Here is an 8,642-nt window from a genome sequence, read left to right as displayed (position 1 = left end):
GAAACTTAGTGGTTTGCTGCTCCACCAACATGATGACAAATCGAAGCATAGGGTTCTGTTTTGTTTGTTTGTTGCTTGTTTCAGCTTTGTTGTCGATATTCAATGGTCATGGATCAAGTCTTGGAAATGTTCCAAACATAAAGGAGGGATCTGTTTTGTTCCTACTATATTTGCTCCTGGGGTTGGATGTTTGAGGGTGAGGCACATTTTGCTGGACCCAGAAAGACGACTTAGTAGTCATCAAGGTCAAAATATTCATCCTCTCCTCCTTGGTATCCATTTCCTGGTAATCAGATCAGTGGTGATTTCATCAAATCTTTTCATCAACTTGGATCCTTCCTATGACTTGTGTGTAACAATTTCCAAGTTTGCTCCAAATCATTCCAGCAGTGGCATACTCTCTATCATTTCATGTTCCTGTCCTGTCTCTTTCTTCGTAAAGTGAGATTTATCTTTTTCTTGCTCTAGAATCAAATACAGAATACTTCCTTCTTCAATGCCTTGGCAATGAAGAGCATATCTCATTATATCTAGATTTTCATAGACTATCAGGATGTCTACAGTTGCCACTTCAGAAGCCTTTAGTGTGCCTTCAACTCCAAAACAGAAATTGCCAGTGTCTTGACTAATTTCATCAAAGTATCATCCTATTAGTTTCTTCTCTCGAATGAATTTCACTTTAGAGAGAACTTCAGTAGACACCACAATTGCCTGATTGAATCCATTTTCACCACCATAGGATATATAAACTGATTTTAAAACTTACGATTGCAATTGCTGATCAAACATGTCAAATCGACTTAGTTTAGTTTTGAAGTCAGCCGATCCAGCTAAAATGAGACCAGCCTCATTCACTTTGTCCCCCAAAATAAACAGCTGCACAGCAGTCTCTGCTGCCATCCTGACACAGTTGAGTCATTTTTCTATTTGCAAATAGGCAAAATACAAGGCAGACTGCTCTCCCCTACAGTGTTTCTTTGGGAGATCCACACTGAATTTTGTGCAGGATTGCTCTTGTGTTTCCTTGCAGAGTGCCAAAGAGTACACCACTATCATATACAATAAAGCTAACCTTTCTACCATCATCAGACAGTAGCATTGTAAGAGCCTCTGTATGGATTGTCATACAGATGCAATGATGTATTGATTGGTTTGAAAGGTTCGAAGTCAATATCGACTTTCATTTTCCATTCTTTCTTTTGTCACAGGTGTTCCACAGTAAACAACCAGACCATTTGATGGCACATTGTGATAGAGTTTGAATCTTTGGTTTAAGGATGTGATGGCTCCCTGAACTGAAAGGTGGTTTAAGCAAGATTTTATAATGGATGCAGTTCAAAACTTGTGAAATCCAGTCTTTTGGAGGAATGAGCAACAATATCCAATGGTGTCATTGCCGTGGGCTGTTTCCAGGCTCACGATGAGCTTCTCGGTCTTTCAGATCTCTACATTCCTGTTGGCAGTTCTGGGATTGTCAGTCATCTTCTCACCTCCTCCTCTCTAGGGGCCCAATCCCAGGGCAGTGCTCCTTAGTCATGGGGGCTTTGACGTAGAAAACAGCCCCCTCTCTCTTGGCATCTGCATGTGTTGCAATTTGGCTGAGAGAGTTCAAGTGAATTGCCCCAGGTTATGCAGCTCCTAAGGATCTGAGCGTGATTTGAACCTAAGTTGTATAACAGGATCAAAGATGTAGAACTGTAAGTAATCTTCAAAAACCTCTAACTACAACGTTCTTACTCTATGGAGTAAGAAAATGAGCCCCGGGGAATTTAAGACTACTCAATTTTGTTGTTGTTCAGTTGTTTCCTACTCTGGATGTTCAGCCATTTTCAGTTCTGTTCACCTTTTTACGATCCTGTTTGGGATTTTCTTGGCAAACACCCTGGAGAGGTTTGCCATTTGCTCCTCCAGCTCATTTTACAGATGAGGAACAAACAGGGTTAAGTGTCTTGCCTAGGGTCACACAGCTAGGAAGTGCCTGAGGCCAGATTTGAACTCAGGAAGATGAGTCTTCCTGACTCCAGGCCCAGCACTCTATCCACTGGACCCACTAGCTGCCCAGTCAAGTTAGCAGGCACTTGTGAAGCACTTATCATATATTAATCACTTTGTTAAGCACTGCAGATATAAAGAAAGGCAAAAATAATCCCTACCCCCAAGGGCTCACTTTCTCACAGCAGAGACAACATGCAAACAACTATATACATGGGAGATAGCCAGGAGGTAATCTCAGAGGGAAGGTATTAGGAGAGCAGGAAGATCATAAATGATTCTTGCTAAAAGTATTATTTTCTCTGAGGCTTTAAGAAACATGGGAAAGCTTGGTGGCAAAGAGAGAATTCCAGGCTTGGAGTGAGGGTGGGAGAGCTTCAGACAAGCAGCCAATGAAAATGCCTGGACTCAGAAGACAGAGTCCCTTGTGTAAGCAAGAGAAGGTAGGCCAGTGTTATTGGACCAGAGAGTAAGTGGAAGTGGATATGGTATAAGATGCCTAAAAAGGAAGGAAAGAAGTAAGGTTATGAAATACTTTAAAAGCCAAATGAGATTTTTTATTTGGTCACAGAGATGATAAGGAGTTACTGAAGTTTATGGCATTAAGGGTAATATGATCAGACCTGTGTTTTAGGAAGATAATATTTACAACTGAGTGGAATATTGACTGGAATGCAGAGAGTTAGGTATACATTGGAGTCAGGAAGACCAAACAGCAAATTCTTGCAATAATTTAGGCATGAGGTGATGAGGACCTGTACCAGGGTGGTGACAGTGTCAGAAAAAAGAATGCGATCTGTATGAGAAATGTTATGGTGGTAAAATAAACCGGACTTTGTAACATCTTGAATAAGATTGCAGGGGAGGAGTAATGGGTAGTCAACGATGATACCTTGTCTATAAAACTACAACTGGGAGGACGATTCTACCCTCAATAGTGATGGGGCAATTAGAAAGTGGGAAGGGATTGAGGGCAAAGATGATGAATTCAGTTTTGGAAATGATGAGTTGAATATGTGTAGGAGATATACAATCTGACATATCCATCAGGCAGCTGGAAATGAGAGACTGGATATAAAAAGAGAGGTTACAGCTGGATAAGTAGATTTGAGAATGATCAATGTAGAGATGATAATTGAATATATGGGAGTTAATGAGATCAGTAAGTAAAATAATAAAGAACAAAAGAAGGAGGACAGCCACTAGTAGTGGGTGGAACCTGGATGAAGATCCAGCAAGGAGGAGAACAAGAAGAGAATAGTGCCATGGGAACCTAGAGGAAGAGTAATGGAGAATAGGAGGGAGATTGACAGGGGAAGAAGCTGCAGGGCCTCTTCAAAGGCTTCTTGCAAAAGGGCAGGGGCAAAAATCTCAAGAGAAGATGACAGGGCAGTCTAGAGTTGAATTGGTTCACCAAGAAGACAAGATTGGGAAGGGAGAAGAGTATAAATAGGGTAGTGTTGTCTGTTTAGGAAACAACTGAGGAATCAAAGGATTGGAGTCCACAATGAGGATGGAAAACATGATCAGATGTGGCAATGCAATGGGAGAGGTGGAATGATGACAGATTATGATCAGATGAGGAAACTTTAGAACTCACGAATGTGAAAGTATAGCATTTGTACATGATGGCAAGATCAGGTTGTATCCATCTCTGGGTGTAGCTAAGGTGGAATGGAGGGTGGGCCAAAGGAAATGAATAAATTGATGAATTGGGAAGTGAGGGGGTTTGATGGAATACCGATATGTATGCTGAAGTCTTCTATTTTGAGGGCAGAATATGGGGTGGAGAGGAAAGCTGAGTCATTTGCTAAACTCATGAAGGAAAGAGGGGTGTTGTCCTGGAAGTTGTAGACAACAACTGGAAGAATTTTGATTGGATAATAGAAATAGATTGAATGAATTGTAAAGGAGGAGAGGCTACTAGTGATGGAGGAGGAAGGTGAACTTGGAAATGGCAATGGCGAGTAAGGGACATTCCAATTTCCCCACCTCTAACAGTGAGTCAACAGGAATGAGCAAAAGTATAACCAATGCTGAAAAAGATGATCAGGGAGGATATGTAATCGTCTGGGAGCCAGGTCTCTGTGAGAGATAGATGGAAAAAGTGGGGAAGGGAAAGAATTAAGATGGAAGCAAGGTTGTTATTTATGGAACAAGCATTCAAGAGAATATAGTGGAAGGGGCAGGTTGTTTTAGAGTGTATCATTGGTAGAGATTGTATTGAGATATATTGGAATAAGGGGGTAGGCATTGGGAAGCTCCATGGGTTCAGAATCGCTGAAATGGGAAGGTTACCACTTGGTCTAAATTTGTTAGTCATCGAAAAACAAGTTTAGGTTGATTATCAAAATCCCTAAGGGTTAGGCCTCAGGGTGGTGTCCTCTTAAGGTGCTAGACAGGTCCATGGGTCCATGGTAAGCATCCTTGGCAGCCAAATGAACAAATGACAGGCACGAGGAGATATTTAGGTAGTTGTGAGGTAATATGGGGCATACCTTCGGGGGCAGTATCAGAGAGGAGAAGGGGTCATATGAAAGATGTGGCAAAGGGAGAGTTTTATAAGACTTTGCAAGAAAAATGGATATAGGGAGAGGAGGGAGTGAGGCGTTGTGGATGGCGTAGGATGGAAAACTGGGTATTTGGGATAATGGAGGTGTCCTTGACAGTGATAGTGAAATATGGGGAAAGGGAGGGTTTAGGAGAAAGGATTATGATTTCAGCTGTAGACAGGTTGTGTTTAAAATGTCTGCAGGACATCCAGTTCAAGACGTGTAATTGGCAGAGATGTTACACTGGAGGACAGGAGAGATGTTAGGACTGGATAGATAGGAAGGAAGGAGAGAAGAAAACAAGAATTGATTGTGTTCCGGGTGCTGGGATGAGCACTTCCCTATTTTGTCATTATATTCCTTTTATAGCTGAGGAAACTGAAATAGACAACGCTTAAGTGACTTCCCCAGTGTCACCCAGCTAGCAAAGGTTTGAGTCAGGATGTGAATTCATGTCTTCCTGACTCCAGGCCCACTGCTCTGACCAATGAACTACCTAGTTTCCTCTTCATCTGGGGACCATCTGCTAGATGTAACAAATGAATCATAAAAGCTGATGAAATCACCAGATTATTTGTCCAAAGTCAAACAGGTAGCAAACATAAAAGACAGGATTTGAATCCTGGTCCTCTCTAACCAGACATAGTTATCTTTTCCTCTGTACCACACTGTCTGCCTCCTGCTTCATTATATACCCAATTTCAACCTCATAGTTTGAAAGGTTTACAAATTATTATTTTTTTTGTTTTGTTTTTAGATATCAGACAAAATCCAAAATAAACTCCATGAATCACCAGGTCTTTCAGAAGCAACATATTTGTCTACTGAAGTCAATGGAGGTGACAATGTGTCTCCAAATAATTTTATCACCAAACTCAGACTTAGCTTCAGCCACTGCAGATCAACCAACAAATCGCTCAATCAACCAATCAATCGAAAGCATTTCTCAACTGCTAATCATGTGCCAGGCACTTTAAATGCTATAAAGACAAAAATGGAACAGCCCCTGCCCTCCAGGGACTTACCTTCTATGAGAAATAAATATGTATAGAGTAAAAACAATTACAAGCCAGCTTTGGGAAGAGAGGGTGTTTGCAGCTAGGACAATCAAGAAAGGACTCAAGCAGAAGATAAAGCTGAAGCTGTGTCTTAAAGGACAGAAGAGAATCTCTGAGGCAGATGAGAGGAAAGAATGCATTCCAGACCTTGGGTATAGAGGGAGCAAAAGCACGGAACCTTGAGATGGAGTACCATGTTTTGAAACACCGAGACTGATCTGGCATCACTGTTGAGTGAGAAAAGGAATGAGTAATGTATAATGAGGCTGGAAAGGTAGCCTGGGAGAGGTTTTGAAGGGCTTCAAAAGTTAAATTTCTGCCAGTCCATCATTTAGTTGAAGGATCTATCTGATGTTCTCAGAGTTTGAGTCATACAGTCACAAAGTACAGGGTGTCTCTAAAGTCTGGACACATAGGAAAAAATGCATATTTTGAAATATATGGAATATTAACAGACTGTAGGCCCCTTGACTTCTTTTTCTGAGGTATGCTAAAGGAGAAGGCGTACTCCATGAAAGTCACAGATGCAACACACTTGATTGAACGCATAAAGCGTGAATGTGCTAAAATTGATGGCAATGTGGAGTTATTGCATCGAGTTCATGTGAATCTTGCAAAGCGCATCAATCTTCGCATCACAAACGATGGAAATCATATTGAAGATGTTATTTGTTAATATTCCAATTAAATAAAAATTTCATTCATTTCATTTCTTGAAAATATGCATTTTTGCCTAATTGTACAGACTTTAGGAACACCCTGTAGTAAGTATCAGAAAAAGGACTTAAATCCAGGTTGTTGTTTTTTTTTTTCATCTCAAACTCAGCACTCTATTCACTGCTTACTAAGCTGAGCATTCCTACCGGCCACGGTACAGAATTAAATTATTTTGTTGAAGTATTTGTTTTTAAAATGTCCTTGTTCTCACAAATTTCCTACCTGTGTTCTGTTTATAGGTTATTTTAAATATCACATTAATTGTATTCCTTGCTGTGTACTTTCTGTGGTAGCCTCAAGGCAAAATCAGTAAGGTTCTGCCATGACCTTTGTTGAATTTACTAAAGTTTTCAAGTTCCTGCTTTGAATTTAATAATTGAATTTAACATTTTATATATCTTTGTTTTTTTAAAAAAAGTAAATTAACTTTTCACTTGAATTTGTAGATTGTAGTTTCTTTATTTTCTTTTTTCCTGTAATGGAATGGAGAGTTCCTTATTCTCCCTATTGTAGCTAGTGCTCCACCAAAATGTGTTACAGGTGAGTTTGTGGTTTATGTTACAATCACATACACAAAGATACGAACACAGAGATTGTTGATGTATATGGTACATAATGAAATACATGTCTAATATGTACAAAGATAGGATATCATTTAAGACTTAATGTAGGGTAATGGCTAGAATTTTGATAAGATTTCAGCCTTTAAGATGGCCTTCTATCCCCAAAGATAGCCTGGGGAATTATTAATCCATCATACAATTTAAAAAGAAGAGAATCAGGTAATCATGGAATCATTGAACCATGGACCATCATTTTGTTAATTCAGTTAATCATCCAATAATTCAACAAACATTTATCCTGGATCTATGTCCAAACAACTGCTAATTCCAGAATATCAAAGGATAAAAGTCAAGACAGCTATGGAACCAGGCAATATATACCTATCTAGTCAATTGATTGGATTAAATCAGGGTCAACTTTGGTCAAATAATTCTGGAACTGGATTTGGACCTGGACACACACAGTAGGATCCCTAGTTTTCTTTAAACTCAGTTTTACAAAAACCTCCTATGTGAAGCTTTTCCTTATTTTTCCCAGATATTTGTGATTTCTCCTGGGAAAAAAAAATACCTTGTATTTATTTTGTATAAGAATAGGGCCTGAATGTATGACTTTGTTTATTGAGGCAACTCCAAGGTGAGAAAATTCCATCTACTAGTGAAGGTAGTCACTTTTACCGCAGCTTATTATCTTAGAGAGTTGCCTATGGAACTGAGCAGAGAAGTGATTTGCCCTGCGTCACACAGACAGTACGTCTTAGAGGTGAGACTTGCACCCAGGTCTTCCTGACCCAGAAGCCAGCTCTCTATCTGCTACTGCATACCACCTCTCGTGTATTTTGTTTAAAAACATATCTTATTTTATTGTTGTTTTTTCAGTCATTTAGATACTGGGGTGGTTCGCTGTTTCCTTCTCCATCTTATTTTATAGATAAGGAAAGTGAGGCAAACATGATGATGTGACTTGCCCAAGGTCACACAACTACTAAGTGTCTAAGTCTGAATTTGAACTCAGTTCTTCCTGACTCCAAACCTAGTACTCTATCTACTGCGCCAAGCTGTCCTACTGTCCTACATATTATAACATATATATATATTTTTTCTTTATGTTTATGTATATACATATAGCTCTCCCCGCAAAAATGTAAACTCCTTAAGGTAGGAATTGTTTTGTATTTTTATCCTTAGCTAGAGAGCTTAGCATATAACAGGTACTAAATAAATATTTATTCATTAATAATAATCTATCATCAATAAAACTATCAAATGAACGACTATCAATGAATGAAGCCAGCCATTATACTCTCTTCCTCTTTTCCTATAAATATTCCTAGTATTCATTCCAATATATTCTTTCTTTTCTTTAACTTACTGCCTTACTACTATTACCACAAACTCCTAAATTTGTGCTTATCAAGCTGATTCCTCACAACATGTATGCTATTTCTCCCATCAGGGTTGTAGCTTTCTATGTGAAACATGGAAGTGAATAGCTGTTTTTTTCCTCTTTTTCTAATTCTAAAGCTCATGAGTTCCACAACTATGCCTTGTCCATTGATTATCAGTTTTATCAGTTTGCTGGCTAGATTTAATTAGCTTTTAGAAATGGCTATTTAGTAAAATTATAAAATTGCATATAGTAAGAACACATACATGTACATACATACATATATATGTATATATATAAAGGGGGGATTTTTTATTCACACTACACCCACAGTAATTTATACCATTATTTGCTTTGCCTGCCTATTGCAATA

The 8,642-nt window shown here is 39.0% G+C and overlaps 1 pseudogene; it reads right to left on the bottom strand.

Annotated features, from left to right (window-relative positions):
• Positions 1–255: 255 nt before the first annotated feature.
• Positions 256–1,482, bottom strand: LOC118850838 (annotated as a pseudogene).
• Positions 1,483–8,642: the final 7,160 nt, after the last annotated feature.

The sequence above is a fragment of the Trichosurus vulpecula genome, chromosome 5 (genome assembly GCF_011100635.1).
Source record: "Trichosurus vulpecula isolate mTriVul1 chromosome 5, mTriVul1.pri, whole genome shotgun sequence".
NCBI classification, from domain to species: domain Eukaryota; kingdom Metazoa; phylum Chordata; class Mammalia; order Diprotodontia; family Phalangeridae; genus Trichosurus; species Trichosurus vulpecula.
The sequence above is the reverse complement of the archived record's forward strand: the minus strand, read 5'-3'. Positions and strand labels throughout refer to the sequence as shown.